At 39.6% G+C, this 15,887-nt stretch overlaps 24 non-coding genes across 24 annotated transcripts; all 24 read right to left on the reverse strand.

Moving 5' to 3' along the window:
* Window positions 1-190: 190 nt before the first annotated feature.
* On the reverse strand, window positions 191-273 carry trnal-uag (transfer RNA leucine (anticodon UAG)). Its single transcript has one exon. It is a non-coding gene; the product is annotated as a tRNA-Leu (tRNA).
* A 672-nt stretch (window positions 274-945) lies between these two features.
* trnal-uag (transfer RNA leucine (anticodon UAG)) lies at window positions 946-1,028 on the reverse strand. The gene has a single exon. It is a non-coding gene; the product is annotated as a tRNA-Leu (tRNA).
* Window positions 1,029-1,953: 925 nt separating this feature from the next.
* On the reverse strand, window positions 1,954-2,036 carry trnal-uag (transfer RNA leucine (anticodon UAG)). The gene has a single exon. It is a non-coding gene; the product is annotated as a tRNA-Leu (tRNA).
* Window positions 2,037-2,457: 421 nt separating this feature from the next.
* On the reverse strand, window positions 2,458-2,540 carry trnal-uag (transfer RNA leucine (anticodon UAG)). Its single transcript has one exon. It is a non-coding gene; the product is annotated as a tRNA-Leu (tRNA).
* A 420-nt stretch (window positions 2,541-2,960) lies between these two features.
* Window positions 2,961-3,043, reverse strand: trnal-uag (transfer RNA leucine (anticodon UAG)). The gene has a single exon. It is a non-coding gene; the product is annotated as a tRNA-Leu (tRNA).
* Window positions 3,044-4,211: 1,168 nt separating this feature from the next.
* On the reverse strand, window positions 4,212-4,294 carry trnal-uag (transfer RNA leucine (anticodon UAG)). Its single transcript has one exon. It is a non-coding gene; the product is annotated as a tRNA-Leu (tRNA).
* Window positions 4,295-4,711: 417 nt separating this feature from the next.
* trnal-uag (transfer RNA leucine (anticodon UAG)) lies at window positions 4,712-4,794 on the reverse strand. Its single transcript has one exon. It is a non-coding gene; the product is annotated as a tRNA-Leu (tRNA).
* A 672-nt stretch (window positions 4,795-5,466) lies between these two features.
* trnal-uag (transfer RNA leucine (anticodon UAG)) lies at window positions 5,467-5,549 on the reverse strand. The gene has a single exon. It is a non-coding gene; the product is annotated as a tRNA-Leu (tRNA).
* Window positions 5,550-5,718: 169 nt separating this feature from the next.
* trnal-uag (transfer RNA leucine (anticodon UAG)) lies at window positions 5,719-5,801 on the reverse strand. The gene has a single exon. It is a non-coding gene; the product is annotated as a tRNA-Leu (tRNA).
* Window positions 5,802-6,222: 421 nt separating this feature from the next.
* trnal-uag (transfer RNA leucine (anticodon UAG)) lies at window positions 6,223-6,305 on the reverse strand. Its single transcript has one exon. It is a non-coding gene; the product is annotated as a tRNA-Leu (tRNA).
* Window positions 6,306-6,910: 605 nt separating this feature from the next.
* trnal-uag (transfer RNA leucine (anticodon UAG)) lies at window positions 6,911-6,993 on the reverse strand. The gene has a single exon. It is a non-coding gene; the product is annotated as a tRNA-Leu (tRNA).
* A 421-nt stretch (window positions 6,994-7,414) lies between these two features.
* Window positions 7,415-7,497, reverse strand: trnal-uag (transfer RNA leucine (anticodon UAG)). Its single transcript has one exon. It is a non-coding gene; the product is annotated as a tRNA-Leu (tRNA).
* A 605-nt stretch (window positions 7,498-8,102) lies between these two features.
* Window positions 8,103-8,185, reverse strand: trnal-uag (transfer RNA leucine (anticodon UAG)). The gene has a single exon. It is a non-coding gene; the product is annotated as a tRNA-Leu (tRNA).
* A 421-nt stretch (window positions 8,186-8,606) lies between these two features.
* Window positions 8,607-8,689, reverse strand: trnal-uag (transfer RNA leucine (anticodon UAG)). The gene has a single exon. It is a non-coding gene; the product is annotated as a tRNA-Leu (tRNA).
* Window positions 8,690-9,150: 461 nt separating this feature from the next.
* Window positions 9,151-9,233, reverse strand: trnal-uag (transfer RNA leucine (anticodon UAG)). Its single transcript has one exon. It is a non-coding gene; the product is annotated as a tRNA-Leu (tRNA).
* Window positions 9,234-9,654: 421 nt separating this feature from the next.
* Window positions 9,655-9,737, reverse strand: trnal-uag (transfer RNA leucine (anticodon UAG)). Its single transcript has one exon. It is a non-coding gene; the product is annotated as a tRNA-Leu (tRNA).
* A 1,168-nt stretch (window positions 9,738-10,905) lies between these two features.
* On the reverse strand, window positions 10,906-10,988 carry trnal-uag (transfer RNA leucine (anticodon UAG)). The gene has a single exon. It is a non-coding gene; the product is annotated as a tRNA-Leu (tRNA).
* Window positions 10,989-11,405: 417 nt separating this feature from the next.
* On the reverse strand, window positions 11,406-11,488 carry trnal-uag (transfer RNA leucine (anticodon UAG)). The gene has a single exon. It is a non-coding gene; the product is annotated as a tRNA-Leu (tRNA).
* A 672-nt stretch (window positions 11,489-12,160) lies between these two features.
* On the reverse strand, window positions 12,161-12,243 carry trnal-uag (transfer RNA leucine (anticodon UAG)). The gene has a single exon. It is a non-coding gene; the product is annotated as a tRNA-Leu (tRNA).
* A 925-nt stretch (window positions 12,244-13,168) lies between these two features.
* Window positions 13,169-13,251, reverse strand: trnal-uag (transfer RNA leucine (anticodon UAG)). Its single transcript has one exon. It is a non-coding gene; the product is annotated as a tRNA-Leu (tRNA).
* A 421-nt stretch (window positions 13,252-13,672) lies between these two features.
* trnal-uag (transfer RNA leucine (anticodon UAG)) lies at window positions 13,673-13,755 on the reverse strand. Its single transcript has one exon. It is a non-coding gene; the product is annotated as a tRNA-Leu (tRNA).
* Window positions 13,756-14,175: 420 nt separating this feature from the next.
* Window positions 14,176-14,258, reverse strand: trnal-uag (transfer RNA leucine (anticodon UAG)). Its single transcript has one exon. It is a non-coding gene; the product is annotated as a tRNA-Leu (tRNA).
* Window positions 14,259-14,424: 166 nt separating this feature from the next.
* Window positions 14,425-14,507, reverse strand: trnal-uag (transfer RNA leucine (anticodon UAG)). Its single transcript has one exon. It is a non-coding gene; the product is annotated as a tRNA-Leu (tRNA).
* A 671-nt stretch (window positions 14,508-15,178) lies between these two features.
* trnal-uag (transfer RNA leucine (anticodon UAG)) lies at window positions 15,179-15,261 on the reverse strand. Its single transcript has one exon. It is a non-coding gene; the product is annotated as a tRNA-Leu (tRNA).
* Window positions 15,262-15,887: the final 626 nt, after the last annotated feature.

Here is a 15,887-nt window from a genome sequence, read left to right on the forward strand (position 1 = left end):
CCTTAGACGGCAAGGCCATCCTGATTAAAATGTAATAAAAGTAGCAACAATTACTAAATGTTTCATTTGTCCTTAGATAACACATCTTACCTGGAATATGGTGTCTCAACTTCTTGACAAAAATGCATTACTGCTTTTCACTTCATGTAGAAATACGGTAAATGTGACTGAGCCAGTGAACATCAGTCATTGTCAGAAGTGGGATTTGAACCCACGCCTCCAGAGGAGACTGCGGCCTAAACGCAGCGCCTTAGACCGCTCGGCCATCCTGACTGAAAAACACTCAAAAAAAGCAACAATTTCAAACATTTGTTTGGTCCTTATATCTTAAATTTAACATTGTATATAATGTCTTAACTTTTTTAGATTAAATGCGTTTCTGCTTTTTATTTCTTGTAGAAATACAGTGAATGTGCCTGACCAAGTGGGAAACATCAGTCATTGTCAGAAGTGGGATTTGAACCCACGCCTTCAGAGGAGACTGCGGCCTAAACGCAGCGCCTTAGACCGCTCGGCCATCCTGAATGTAAAACACTCAAAAAAGTAACAATTTCAAACATTTGTTTGGTCCTTATATCACAAATTTAACATTGTATATAATGTCTTAACTTTTTTAGATTAAATGCGTTTCTGCTTTTTATTTCTTGTAGAAATACAGTGAATGTGCCTGACCAAGTGGGAAACATCAGTCATTGTGAGAAGTGGGATTTGAACCCATGTCTTCAGAGGAGACTGCGGCCTAAACACAAGGCCTTAGACGGCAAGGCCATCCTGATTAAAATGTAATAAAAGTAGCAACAATTACTAAATGTTTCATTTGTCCTTAGATAACACATCTCACCTGGAATATGGTGTCTCAACTTCTTTACACAAAATGCATTACTGCTTTTCACTTCATGTAGAAATACGGTAAATGTGACTGAGCCAGTGAACAAAATCAGTCATTGTCAGAAGTGGGATTTGAACCCACGCCTCCAGAGGAGACTGCGGCCTAAACGCAGCGCCTTAGACCGCTCGGCCATCCTGACTGAAAAACACTCAAAAAAAGCAACAATTTCAAACATTTGTTTGGTCCTTATATCACAAATTTAACATTGTATATAATGTCTTAACTTTTTTAGATTAAATGCGTTTCTGCTTTTTATTTCTTGTAGAAATACAGTGAATGTGCCTGACCAAGTGGGAAACATCAGTCATTGTGAGAAGTGGGATTTGAACCCATGTCTTCAGAGGAGACTGCGGCCTAAACACAGGGCCTGAGACGGCAAGGCCATCCTGATTAAAATGTAATAAAAGTGGCAACAATTACTAAATGTTTCTTTTGTCCTTAGATAACATATCTTACCTGGAATATGGTGTCTCAACTTCTTTACACAAAATGCATTACTGCTTTTCACTGAATGTAGAAATACGGTAAATGTGACTGAGCCAGTTAACAACATCAGTCATTGTCAGAAGTGGGATTTGAACCCGCGCCTCCAGAGGAGACTGCGGCCTAAACGCAGCGCCTTAGACGGCTCGGCCATCCTGACTGAAAAACACTCAAAAAAAGCAACAATTTCAAACATTTGTTTGTTCCTTATATCACAAATTTAACATTGTATATAATGTCTTAACTTTTTTAGATTAAATGCGTTTCTGCTTTTTATTTCTTGTAGAAATACAGTGAATGTGCCTGACCAAGTGGGAAACATCAGTCATTGTGAGAAGTGGGATTTGAACCCATGTCTTCAGAGGAGACTGCGGCCTAAACACAGGGCCTGAGACGGCAAGGCCATCCTGATTAAAATGTAATAAAAGTAGCAACAATTACTAAATGTTTCTTTTGTCCTTCGATAACACATCTTACCTGGAATATGGTGTCTCAACTTCTTTACACAAAATGCATTACTGCTTTTCACTTCATGTAGAAATACGGTAAATGTGACTGAGCCAGTGAACAACATCAGTCATTGTCAGAAGTGGGATTTGAACCCACGCCTCGAGAGGAGACTGCGGCCTAAACGCAGCGCCTTAGACCGCTCGGCCATCCTGACTGAAAAATTCTGAAAGAAGCCAACAATTTTAAACATTTGTCTGGTTGCCCGATCAAAAATGTAACATGGAATATTGTGTCTCAACCTTTTTACATGAAATGCCTTGCTACTTTTTATTTAATGTAGAAATACAGTGAATGTGCCTGACCAAGTGGGAAACATCAGTCATTGTGAGAAGTGGGATTTGAACCCATGTCTTCAGAGGAGACTGCGGCCTAAACACAGGGCCTGAGACGGCAAGGCCATCCTGATTAAAATGTAATAAAAGTAGGAACAATTACTAAATGTTTCTTTTGTCCTTAGATAACACATCTTACCTGGAATATGGTGTCTCAACTTCTTTACACAAAATGCATTACTGCTTTTCACTTCATGTAGAAATACGGTAAATGTGACTGAGCCAGTGAACAACATCAGTCATTGTCAGAAGTGGGATTTGAACCCACGCCTCCAGAGGAGACTGCGGCCTAAACGCAGCGCCTTAGACCGCTCGGCCATCCTGACTGAAAAACACTCAAAAAAAGCAACAATTTCAAACATTTGTTTGGTCCTTATATCACAAATTTAACATTGTATATAATGTCTTAACTTTTTTAGATTAAATGCGTTTCTGCTTTTTATTTCTTGTAGAAATACAGTGAATGTGCCTGACCAAGTGGGAAACATCAGTCATTGTGAGAAGTGGGATTTGAACCCATGTCTTCAGAGGAGACTGCGGCCTAAACACAGGGCCTTAGACGGCAAGGCCATCCTGATTAAAATGTAATAAAAGTAGCAACAATTACTAAATGTTTCATTTGTCCTTAGATAACACATCTCACCTGGAATATGGTGTCTCAACTTCTTTACAAAAATGCATTACTGCTTTTCACTGAATGTAGAAATACGGTAAATGTGACTGAGCCAGTGAACAACATCAGTCATTGTCAGAAGTGGGATTTGAACCCACGCCTCCAGAGGAGACTGCGGCCTAAACGCAGCGCCTTAGACCGCTCGGCCATCCTGACTGAAAAACACTCAAAAAAAGCAACAATTTCAAACATTTGTTTGGTCCTTATATCACAAATTTAACATTGTATATGTCTTAACTTGTTTAGATTAAATGCGTTTCTGCTTTTCACTTCATGTAGAAATACGGTCAATGTGACTGAGCCAGTGAACAACATCAGTCATTGTCAGAAGTTGGATTTGAACCCACGACTCCAGAGGAGACTGCGGCCTAAACGCAGCGCCTTAGACCGCTCGGCCATCCTGACTGAAAAACACTCAAAAAAAGCAACAATTTCAAACATTTGTTTGGTCCTTATATCACAAATTTAACATTGTATATAATGTCTTAACTTTTTTAGATTAAATCCGTTTCTGCTTTTTATTTCTTGTAGAAATACAGTGAATGTGCCTGACCAAGTGGGAAACATCAGTCATTGTCAGAAGTGGGATTTGAACCCACGCCTTCAGAGGAGACTGCGGCCTAAACGCAGCGCCTTAGACCGCTCGGCCATCCTGAATGTAAAATACTCAAAAAAGTAACAATTTCAAACATTTGTTTGGTCCTTATATCACAAATTTAACATTGTATATAATGTCTTAACTTTTTTAGATTAAATGCGTTTCTGCTTTTTATTTCTTGTAGAAATACAGTGAATGTGCCTGACCAAGTGGGAAACATCAGTCATTGTCAGAAGTGGGATTTGAACCCACGCCTTCAGAGGAGACTGCGGCCTAAACGCAGCGCCTTAGACCGCTCGGCCATCCTGAATGTAAAATACTCAAAAAAGTAACAATTTCAAACATTTGTTTGGTCCTTATATCACAAATTTAACATTGTATATAATGTCTTAACTTTTTTAGATTAAATGCGTTTCTGCTTTTTATTTCTTGTAGAAATACAGTGAATGTGCCTGACCAAGTGGGAAACATCAGTCATTGTGAGAAGTGGGATTTGAACCCATGTCTTCAGAGGAGACTGCGGCCTAAACACAGGGCCTTAGACGGCAAGGCCATCCTGATTAAAATGTAATAAAAGTAGCAACAATTACTAAATGTTTCATTTGTCCTTAGATAACACATCTTACCTGGAATATGGTGTCTCAACTTCTTGACAAAAATGCATTACTGCTTTTCACTGAATGTAGAAATACGGTAAATGTGACTGAGCCAGTGAACATCAGTCATTGTCAGAAGTGGGATTTGAACCCACGCCTCCAGAGGAGACTGCGGCCTAAACGCAGCGCCTTAGACCGCTCGGCCATCCTGACTGAAAAACACTCAAAAAAAGCAACAATTTCAAACATTTGTTTGGTCCTTATATCTTAAATTTAACATTGTATATAATGTCTTAACTTTTTTAGATTAAATGCGTTTCTGCTTTTTATTTCTTGTAGAAATACAGTGAATGTGCCTGACCAAGTGGGAAACATCAGTCATTGTCAGAAGTGGGATTTGAACCCACGCCTTCAGAGGAGACTGCGGCCTAAACACAGGGCCTTAGACGGCAAGGCCATCCTGATTAAAATGTAATAAAAGTAGCAACAATTACTAAATGTTTCATTTGTCCTTAGATAACACATCTTACCTGGAATATGGTGTCTCAACTTCTTGACAAAAATGCATTACTGCTTTTCACTTCATGTAGAAATACGGTAAATGTGACTGAGCCAGTGAACATCAGTCATTGTCAGAAGTGGGATTTGAACCCACGCCTCCAGAGGAGACTGCGGCCTAAACGCAGCGCCTTAGACCGCTCGGCCATCCTGACTGAAAAACACTCAAAAAAAGCAACAATTTCAAACATTTGTTTGGTCCTTATATCTTAAATTTAACATTGTATATAATGTCTTAACTTTTTTAGATTAAATGCGTTTCTGCTTTTTATTTCTTGTAGAAATACAGTGAATGTGCCTGACCAAGTGGGAAACATCAGTCATTGTCAGAAGTGGGATTTGAACCCACGCCTTCAGAGGAGACTGCGGCCTAAACGCAGCGCCTTAGACCGCTCGGCCATCCTGAATGTAAAACACTCAAAAAAGTAACAATTTCAAACATTTGTTTGGTCCTTATATCACAAATTTAACATTGTATATAATGTCTTAACTTTTTTAGATTAAATGCGTTTCTGCTTTTTATTTCTTGTAGAAATACAGTGAATGTGCCTGACCAAGTGGGAAACATCAGTCATTGTGAGAAGTGGGATTTGAACCCATGTCTTCAGAGGAGACTGCGGCCTAAACACAAGGCCTTAGACGGCAAGGCCATCCTGATTAAAATGTAATAAAAGTAGCAACAATTACTAAATGTTTCATTTGTCCTTAGATAACACATCTCACCTGGAATATGGTGTCTCAACTTCTTTACACAAAATGCATTACTGCTTTTCACTTCATGTAGAAATACGGTAAATGTGACTGAGCCAGTGAACAAAATCAGTCATTGTCAGAAGTGGGATTTGAACCCACGCCTCCAGAGGAGACTGCGGCCTAAACGCAGCGCCTTAGACCGCTCGGCCATCCTGACTGAAAAACACTCAAAAAAAGCAACAATTTCAAACATTTGTTTGGTCCTTATATCACAAATTTAACATTGTATATAATGTCTTAACTTTTTTAGATTAAATGCGTTTCTGCTTTTTATTTCTTGTAGAAATACAGTGAATGTGCCTGACCAAGTGGGAAACATCAGTCATTGTCAGAAGTGGGATTTGAACCCACGCCTCCAGAGGAGACTGCGGCCTAAACGCAGCGCCTTAGACCGCTCGGCCATCCTGACTGAAAAACTCTGAAAGAAGCCAACAATTTTAAACATTTGTCTGGTTGCCCGATCAAAAATGTAACATGGAATATTGTGTCTCAACCTTTTTACATGAAATGCCTTGCTACTTTTTATTTAATGTAGAAATACAGTGAATGTGCCTGACCAAGTGGGAAACATCAGTCATTGTGAGAAGTGGGATTTGAACCCATGTCTTCAGAGGAGACTGCGGCCTAAACACAGGGCCCTAGACGGCAAGGCCATCCTGATTAAAATGTAATAAAAGTAGCAACAATTACTAAATGTTTCTTTTGTCCTTAGATAACACATCTTACCTGGAATATGGTGTCTCAACTTCTTTACACAAAATGCATTACTGCTTTTCACTTCATGTAGAAATACGGTAAATGTGACTGAGCCAGTGAACAACATCAGTCATTGTCAGAAGTGGGATTTGAACCCACGACTCCAGAGGAGACTGCGGCCTAAACGCAGCGCCTTAGACCGCTCGGCCATCCTGACTGAAAAACTCTAAAAGAAGCCAACAATTTTAAACATTTGTCTGGTTCAAAAACTCTACAAGAAGCCAACAATTTTAAACATTTGTTGCCCGATCAAAAATGTAACATGGAATATTGTGTCTCAACCTTTTTACATGAAATGCCTTGCTACTTTTTATTTAATGTAGAAATACAGTGAATGTGCCTGACCAACTGGGAAACATCAGTCATTGTGAGAAGTGGGATTTGAACCCATGTCTTCAGAGGAGACTGCGGCCTAAACACAGGGCCTGAAATGCATGAAATGCCTTGCTACTTTTTATTTAATGTAGAAATACAGTGAATGTGCCTGACCAAGTGGGAAACATCAGTCATTGTGAGAAGTGGGATTTGAACCCATGTCTTCAGAGGAGACTGCGGCCTAAACACAGGGCCTTAGACGGCAAGGCCATCCTGATTAAAATGTATTAAAAGTAGCAACAATTACTAAATGTTTCTTTTGTCCTTAGATAACACATCTCACCTGGAATATGGTGTCTCAACTTCTTTACACAAAATGCATTACTGCTTTTCACTTCATGTAGAAATAGGGTAAATATGACTGAGCCAGTGAACAACATCAGTCATTGTCAGAAGTGGGATTTGAACCCACGCCTCCAGAGGAGACTGCGGCCTAAACGCAGCGCCTTAGACCGCTCGGCCATCCTGACTGAAAAACTCTGAAAGAAGCCAACAATTTTAAACATTTGTCTGGTTGCCCGATCAAAAATGTAACATGGAATATTGTGTCTCAACCTTTTTACATGAAATGCCTTGCTACTTTTTATTTAATGTAGAAATACAGTGAATGTGCCTGACCAAGTGGGAAACATCAGTCATTGTGAGAAGTGGGATTTGAACCCATGTCTTCAGAGGAGACTGCGGCCTAAACACAGGGCCCTAGACGGCAAGGCCATCCTGATTAAAATGTAATAAAAGTAGCAACAATTACTAAATGTTTCTTTTGTCCTTAGATAACACATCTTACCTGGAATATGGTGTCTCAACTTCTTTACACAAAATGCATTACTGCTTTTCACTTCATGTAGAAATACGGTAAATGTGACTGAGCCAGTGAACAACATCAGTCATTGTCAGAAGTGGGATTTGAACCCACGACTCCAGAGGAGACTGCGGCCTAAACGCAGCGCCTTAGACCGCTCGGCCATCCTGACTGAAAAACTCTAAAAGAAGCCAACAATTTTAAACATTTGTCTGGTTCAAAAACTCTACAAGAAGCCAACAATTTTAAACATTTGTTGCCCGATCAAAAATGTAACATGGAATATTGTGTCTCAACCTTTTTACATGAAATGCCTTGCTACTTTTTATTTAATGTAGAAATACAGTGAATGTGCCTGACCAACTGGGAAACATCAGTCATTGTGAGAAGTGGGATTTGAACCCATGTCTTCAGAGGAGACTGCGGCCTAAACACAGGGCCTGAAATGCATGAAATGCCTTGCTACTTTTTATTTAATGTAGAAATACAGTGAATGTGCCTGACCAAGTGGGAAACATCAGTCATTGTGAGAAGTGGGATTTGAACCCATGTCTTCAGAGGAGACTGCGGCCTAAACACAGGGCCTTAGACGGCAAGGCCATCCTGATTAAAATGTATTAAAAGTAGCAACAATTACTAAATGTTTCTTTTGTCCTTAGATAACACATCTCACCTGGAATATGGTGTCTCAACTTCTTTACACAAAATGCATTACTGCTTTTCACTTCATGTAGAAATAGGGTAAATATGACTGAGCCAGTGAACAACATCAGTCATTGTCAGAAGTGGGATTTGAACCCACGCCTCCAGAGGAGACTGCGGCCTAAACGCAGCGCCTTAGACCGCTCGGCCATCCTGACTGAAAAACTCTGAAAGAAGCCAACAATTTTAAACATTTGTCTGGTTGCCCGATCAAAAATGTAACATGGAATATTGTGTCTCAACCTTTTTACATGAAATGCCTTGCTACTTTTTATTTAATGTAGAAATACAGTGAATGTGCCTGACCAAGTGGGAAACATCAGTCATTGTGAGAAGTGGGATTTGAACCCATGTCTTCAGAGGAGACTGCGGCCTAAACACAGGGCCCTAGACGGCAAGGCCATCCTGATTAAAATGTAATAAAAGTAGCAACAATTACTAAATGTTTCTTTTGTCCTTAGATAACACATCTTACCTGGAATATGGTGTCTCAACTTCTTTACACAAAATGCATTACTGCTTTTCACTTCATGTAGAAATACGGTAAATGTGACTGAGCCAGTGAACAACATCAGTCATTGTCAGAAGTGGGATTTGAACCCACGACTCCAGAGGAGACTGCGGCCTAAACGCAGCGCCTTAGACCGCTCGGCCATCCTGACTGAAAAACTCTAAAAGAAGCCAACAATTTTAAACATTTGTCTGGTTCAAAAACTCTACAAGAAGCCAACAATTTTAAACATTTGTTGCCCGATCAAAAATGTAACATGGAATATTGTGTCTCAACCTTTTTACATGAAATGCCTTGCTACTTTTTATTTAATGTAGAAATACAGTGAATGTGCCTGACCAACTGGGAAACATCAGTCATTGTGAGAAGTGGGATTTGAACCCATGTCTTCAGAGGAGACTGCGGCCTAAACACAGGGCCTTAGACGGCTCGGCCATCCTGATTAAAATGTAATAAAAGTAGCAACAATTACTAAATGTTTCATTTGTCCTTAGATAACACATCTCACCTGGAATATGGTGTCTCAACTTCTTTAGACAAAATGCATTACTGCTTTTCACTTCATGTAGAAATACGGTAAATGTGACTGAGCCAGTGAACAACATCAGTCATTGTCAGAAGTGGGATTTGAACCCACGCCTCCAGAGGAGACTGCGGCCTAAACGCAGCGCCTTAGACCGCTCGGCCATCCTGACTGAAAAACTCTGAAAGAAGCCAACAATTTTAAACATTTGTCTGGTTGCCCGATCAAAAATGTAACATGGAATATTGTGTCTCAACCTTTTTACATGAAATGCCTTGCTACTTTTTATTTAATGTAGAAATACAGTGAATGTGCCTGACCAAGTGGGAAACATCAGTCATTGTGAGAAGTGGGATTTGAACCCATGTCTTCAGAGGAGACTGCGGCCTAAACACAGGGCCCTAGACGGCAAGGCCATCCTGATTAAAATGTAATAAAAGTAGCAACAATTACTAAATGTTTCTTTTGTCCTTAGATAACACATCTTACCTGGAATATGGTGTCTCAACTTCTTTACACAAAATGCATTACTGCTTTTCACTTCATGTAGAAATACGGTAAATGTGACTGAGCCAGTGAACAACATCAGTCATTGTCAGAAGTGGGATTTGAACCCACGCCTCCAGAGGAGACTGCGGCCTAAACGCAGCGCCTTAGACCGCTCGGCCATCCTGACTGAAAAACACTCAAAAAAAGCAACAATTTCAAACATTTGTTTGGTCCTTATATCACAAATTTAACATTGTATATGTCTTAACTTGTTTAGATTAAATGCGTTTCTGCTTTTCACTTCATGTAGAAATACGGTCAATGTGACTGAGCCAGTGAACAACATCAGTCATTGTCAGAAGTTGGATTTGAACCCACGACTCCAGAGGAGACTGCGGCCTAAACGCAGCGCCTTAGACCGCTCGGCCATCCTGACTGAAAAACACTCAAAAAAAGCAACAATTTCAAACATTTGTTTGGTCCTTATATCACAAATTTAACATTGTATATAATGTCTTAACTTTTTTAGATTAAATGCGTTTCTGCTTTTTATTTCTTGTAGAAATACAGTGAATGTGCCTGACCAAGTGGGAAACATCAGTCATTGTCAGAAGTGGGATTTGAACCCACGCCTTCAGAGGAGACTGCGGCCTAAACGCAGCGCCTTAGACCGCTCGGCCATCCTGAATGTAAAATACTCAAAAAAGTAACAATTTCAAACATTTGTTTGGTCCTTATATCACAAATTTAACATTGTATATAATGTCTTAACTTTTTTAGATTAAATGCGTTTCTGCTTTTTATTTCTTGTAGAAATACAGTGAATGTGCCTGACCAAGTGGGAAACATCAGTCATTGTCAGAAGTGGGATTTGAACCCACGCCTTCAGAGGAGACTGCGGCCTAAACGCAGCGCCTTAGACCGCTCGGCCATCCTGAATGTAAAATACTCAAAAAAGTAACAATTTCAAACATTTGTTTGGTCCTTATATCACAAATTTAACATTGTATATAATGTCTTAACTTTTTTAGATTAAATGCGTTTCTGCTTTTTATTTCTTGTAGAAATACAGTGAATGTGCCTGACCAAGTGGGAAACATCAGTCATTGTGAGAAGTGGGATTTGAACCCATGTCTTCAGAGGAGACTGCGGCCTAAACACAGGGCCTTAGACGGCAAGGCCATCCTGATTAAAATGTAATAAAAGTAGCAACAATTACTAAATGTTTCATTTGTCCTTAGATAACACATCTTACCTGGAATATGGTGTCTCAACTTCTTGACAAAAATGCATTACTGCTTTTCACTGAATGTAGAAATACGGTAAATGTGACTGAGCCAGTGAACATCAGTCATTGTCAGAAGTGGGATTTGAACCCACGCCTCCAGAGGAGACTGCGGCCTAAACGCAGCGCCTTAGACCGCTCGGCCATCCTGACTGAAAAACACTCAAAAAAAGCAACAATTTCAAACATTTGTTTGGTCCTTATATCTTAAATTTAACATTGTATATAATGTCTTAACTTTTTTAGATTAAATGCGTTTCTGCTTTTTATTTCTTGTAGAAATACAGTGAATGTGCCTGACCAAGTGGGAAACATCAGTCATTGTCAGAAGTGGGATTTGAACCCACGCCTTCAGAGGAGACTGCGGCCTAAACACAGGGCCTTAGACGGCAAGGCCATCCTGATTAAAATGTAATAAAAGTAGCAACAATTACTAAATGTTTCATTTGTCCTTAGATAACACATCTTACCTGGAATATGGTGTCTCAACTTCTTGACAAAAATGCATTACTGCTTTTCACTTCATGTAGAAATACGGTAAATGTGACTGAGCCAGTGAACATCAGTCATTGTCAGAAGTGGGATTTGAACCCACGCCTCCAGAGGAGACTGCGGCCTAAACGCAGCGCCTTAGACCGCTCGGCCATCCTGACTGAAAAACACTCAAAAAAAGCAACAATTTCAAACATTTGTTTGGTCCTTATATCTTAAATTTAACATTGTATATAATGTCTTAACTTTTTTAGATTAAATGCGTTTCTGCTTTTTATTTCTTGTAGAAATACAGTGAATGTGCCTGACCAAGTGGGAAACATCAGTCATTGTCAGAAGTGGGATTTGAACCCACGCCTTCAGAGGAGACTGCGGCCTAAACGCAGCGCCTTAGACCGCTCGGCCATCCTGAATGTAAAACACTCAAAAAAGTAACAATTTCAAACATTTGTTTGGTCCTTATATCACAAATTTAACATTGTATATAATGTCTTAACTTTTTTAGATTAAATGCGTTTCTGCTTTTTATTTCTTGTAGAAATACAGTGAATGTGCCTGACCAAGTGGGAAACATCAGTCATTGTGAGAAGTGGGATTTGAACCCATGTCTTCAGAGGAGACTGCGGCCTAAACACAAGGCCTTAGACGGCAAGGCCATCCTGATTAAAATGTAATAAAAGTAGCAACAATTACTAAATGTTTCATTTGTCCTTAGATAACACATCTCACCTGGAATATGGTGTCTCAACTTCTTTACACAAAATGCATTACTGCTTTTCACTTCATGTAGAAATACGGTAAATGTGACTGAGCCAGTGAACAAAATCAGTCATTGTCAGAAGTGGGATTTGAACCCACGCCTCCAGAGGAGACTGCGGCCTAAACGCAGCGCCTTAGACCGCTCGGCCATCCTGACTGAAAAACACTCAAAAAAAGCAACAATTTCAAACATTTGTTTGGTCCTTATATCACAAATTTAACATTGTATATAATGTCTTAACTTTTTTAGATTAAATGCGTTTCTGCTTTTTATTTCTTGTAGAAATACAGTGAATGTGCCTGACCAAGTGGGAAACATCAGTCATTGTGAGAAGTGGGATTTGAACCCATGTCTTCAGAGGAGACTGCGGCCTAAACACAGGGCCTGAGACGGCAAGGCCATCCTGATTAAAATGTAATAAAAGTGGCAACAATTACTAAATGTTTCTTTTGTCCTTAGATAACATATCTTACCTGGAATATGGTGTCTCAACTTCTTTACACAAAATGCATTACTGCTTTTCACTGAATGTAGAAATACGGTAAATGTGACTGAGCCAGTTAACAACATCAGTCATTGTCAGAAGTGGGATTTGAACCCGCGCCTCCAGAGGAGACTGCGGCCTAAACGCAGCGCCTTAGACGGCTCGGCCATCCTGACTGAAAAACACTCAAAAAAAGCAACAATTTCAAACATTTGTTTGTTCCTTATATCACAAATTTAACATTGTATATAATGTCTTAACTTTTTTAGATTAAATGCGTTTCTGCTTTTTATTTCTTGTAGAAATACAGTGAATGTGCCTGACCAAGTGGGAAACATCAGTCATTGTGAGAAGTGGGATTTGAACCCATGTCTTCAGAGGAGACTGCGGCCTAAACACAGGGCCTGAGACGGCAAGGCCATCCTGATTAAAATGTAATAAAAGTAGCAACAATTACTAAATGTTTCTTTTGTCCTTCGATAACACATCTTACCTGGAATATGGTGTCTCAACTTCTTTACACAAAATGCATTACTGCTTTTCACTTCATGTAGAAATACGGTAAATGTGACTGAGCCAGTGAACAACATCAGTCATTGTCAGAAGTGGGATTTGAACCCACGCCTCGAGAGGAGACTGCGGCCTAAACGCAGCGCCTTAGACCGCTCGGCCATCCTGACTGAAAAATTCTGAAAGAAGCCAACAATTTTAAACATTTGTCTGGTTGCCCGATCAAAAATGTAACATGGAATATTGTGTCTCAACCTTTTTACATGAAATGCCTTGCTACTTTTTATTTAATGTAGAAATACAGTGAATGTGCCTGACCAAGTGGGAAACATCAGTCATTGTGAGAAGTGGGATTTGAACCCATGTCTTCAGAGGAGACTGCGGCCTAAACACAGGGCCTGAGACGGCAAGGCCATCCTGATTAAAATGTAATAAAAGTAGGAACAATTACTAAATGTTTCTTTTGTCCTTAGATAACACATCTTACCTGGAATATGGTGTCTCAACTTCTTTACACAAAATGCATTACTGCTTTTCACTTCATGTAGAAATACGGTAAATGTGACTGAGCCAGTGAACAACATCAGTCATTGTCAGAAGTGGGATTTGAACCCACGCCTCCAGAGGAGACTGCGGCCTAAACGCAGCGCCTTAGACCGCTCGGCCATCCTGACTGAAAAACACTCAAAAAAAGCAACAATTTCAAACATTTGTTTGGTCCTTATATCACAAATTTAACATTGTATATAATGTCTTAACTTTTTTAGATTAAATGCGTTTCTGCTTTTTATTTCTTGTAGAAATACAGTGAATGTGCCTGACCAAGTGGGAAACATCAGTCATTGTGAGAAGTGGGATTTGAACCCATGTCTTCAGAGGAGACTGCGGCCTAAACACAGGGCCTTAGACGGCAAGGCCATCCTGATTAAAATGTAATAAAAGTAGCAACAATTACTAAATGTTTCATTTGTCCTTAGATAACACATCTCACCTGGAATATGGTGTCTCAACTTCTTTACAAAAATGCATTGCTGCTTTTCACTTCATGTAGAAATACGGTAAATGTGACCGAGCCAGTGAACAACATCAGTCATTGTCAGAAGTGGGATTTGAACCCACGCCTCCAGAGGAGACTGCGGCCTAAACGCAGCGCCTTAGACCGCTCGGCCATCCTGACTGAAAAACACTCAAACAAAGCAACAATTTCAAACATTTGTTTGGTCCTTATATCACAAATTTAACATTGTATATGTCTTAACTTTTTTAGATTAAATGCGTTTCTGCTTTTCACTTCATGTAGAAATACGGTCAATGTGACTGAGCCAGTGAACAACATCAGTCATTGTCAGAAGTGGGATTTGAACCCACGACTCCAGAGGAGACTGCGGCCTAAACGCAGCGCCTTAGACCGCTCGGCCATCCTGACTGAAAAACACTCAAAAAAAGCAACAATTTCAAACATTTGTTTGGTCCTTATATCACAAATTTAACATTGTATATAATGTCTTAACTTTTTTAGATTAAATGCGTTTCTGCTTTTTATTTCTTGTAGAAATACAGTGAATGTGCCTGACCAAGTGGGAAACATCAGTCATTGTCAGAAGTGGGATTTGAACCCACGCCTTCAGAGGAGACTGCGGCCTAAACGCAGCGCCTTAGACCGCTCGGCCATCCTGAATGTAAAATACTCAAAAAAGTAACAATTTCAAACATTTGTTTGGTCCTTATATCACAAATTTAACATTGTATATAATGTCTTAACTTTTTTAGATTAAATGCGTTTCTGCTTTTTATTTCTTGTAGAAATACAGTGAATGTGCCTGACCAAGTGGGAAACATCAGTCATTGTGAGAAGTGGGATTTGAACCCATGTCTTCAGAGGAGACTGCGGCCTAAACACAGGGCCTTAGACGGCAAGGCCATCCTGATTAAAATGTAATAAAAGTAGCAACAATTACTAAATGTTTCTTTTGTCCTTAGATAACACATCTTACCTGGAATATGGTGTCTCAACTTCTTGACAAAAATGCATTACTGCTTTTCACTTCATGTAGAAATACGGTAAATGTGACTGAGCCAGTGAACAACATCAGTCATTGTCAGAAGTGGGATTTGAACCCACGCCTCCAGAGGAGACTGCGGCCTAAACGCAGCGCCTTAGACCGCTCGGCCATCCTGACTGAAAAACACTCAAAAAAAGCAACAATTTGAAACATTTGTTTGGTCCTTATATCTTAAATTTAACATTGTATATAATGTCTTAACTTTTTTAGATTAAATGCGTTTCTGCTTTTTATTTCTTGTAGAAATACAGTGAATGTGCCTGACCAAGTGGGAAACATCAGTCATTGTCAGAAGTGGGATTTGAACCCACGCCTTCAGAGGAGACTGCGGCCTAAACGCAGCGCCTTAGACCGCTCGGCCATCCTGAATGTAAAACACTCAAAAAAGTAACAATTTCAAACATTTGTTTGGTCCTTATATCACAAATTTAACATTGTATATAATGTCTTAACTTTTTTAGATTAAATGCGTTTCTGCTTTTTATTTCTTGTAGAAATACAGTGAATGTGCCTGACCAAGTGGGAAACATCAGTCATTGTGAGAAGTGGGATTTGAACCCATGTCATCAGAGGAGACTGCGGCCTAAACACAGGGCCTGAGACGGCAAGGCCATCCTGATTAAAATGTAATAAAAGTAGCAACAATCACTAAATGTTTCTTTTGTCCTTCGATAACACATCTCACCTGGAATATGGTGTCTCAACTTCTTTAAAAAAATGCATTACTGCTTTTCACTTCATGT

This window comes from Pungitius pungitius, chromosome 15 (genome assembly GCF_949316345.1).
Source record: "Pungitius pungitius chromosome 15, fPunPun2.1, whole genome shotgun sequence".
Classification (NCBI taxonomy): domain Eukaryota; kingdom Metazoa; phylum Chordata; class Actinopteri; order Perciformes; family Gasterosteidae; genus Pungitius; species Pungitius pungitius.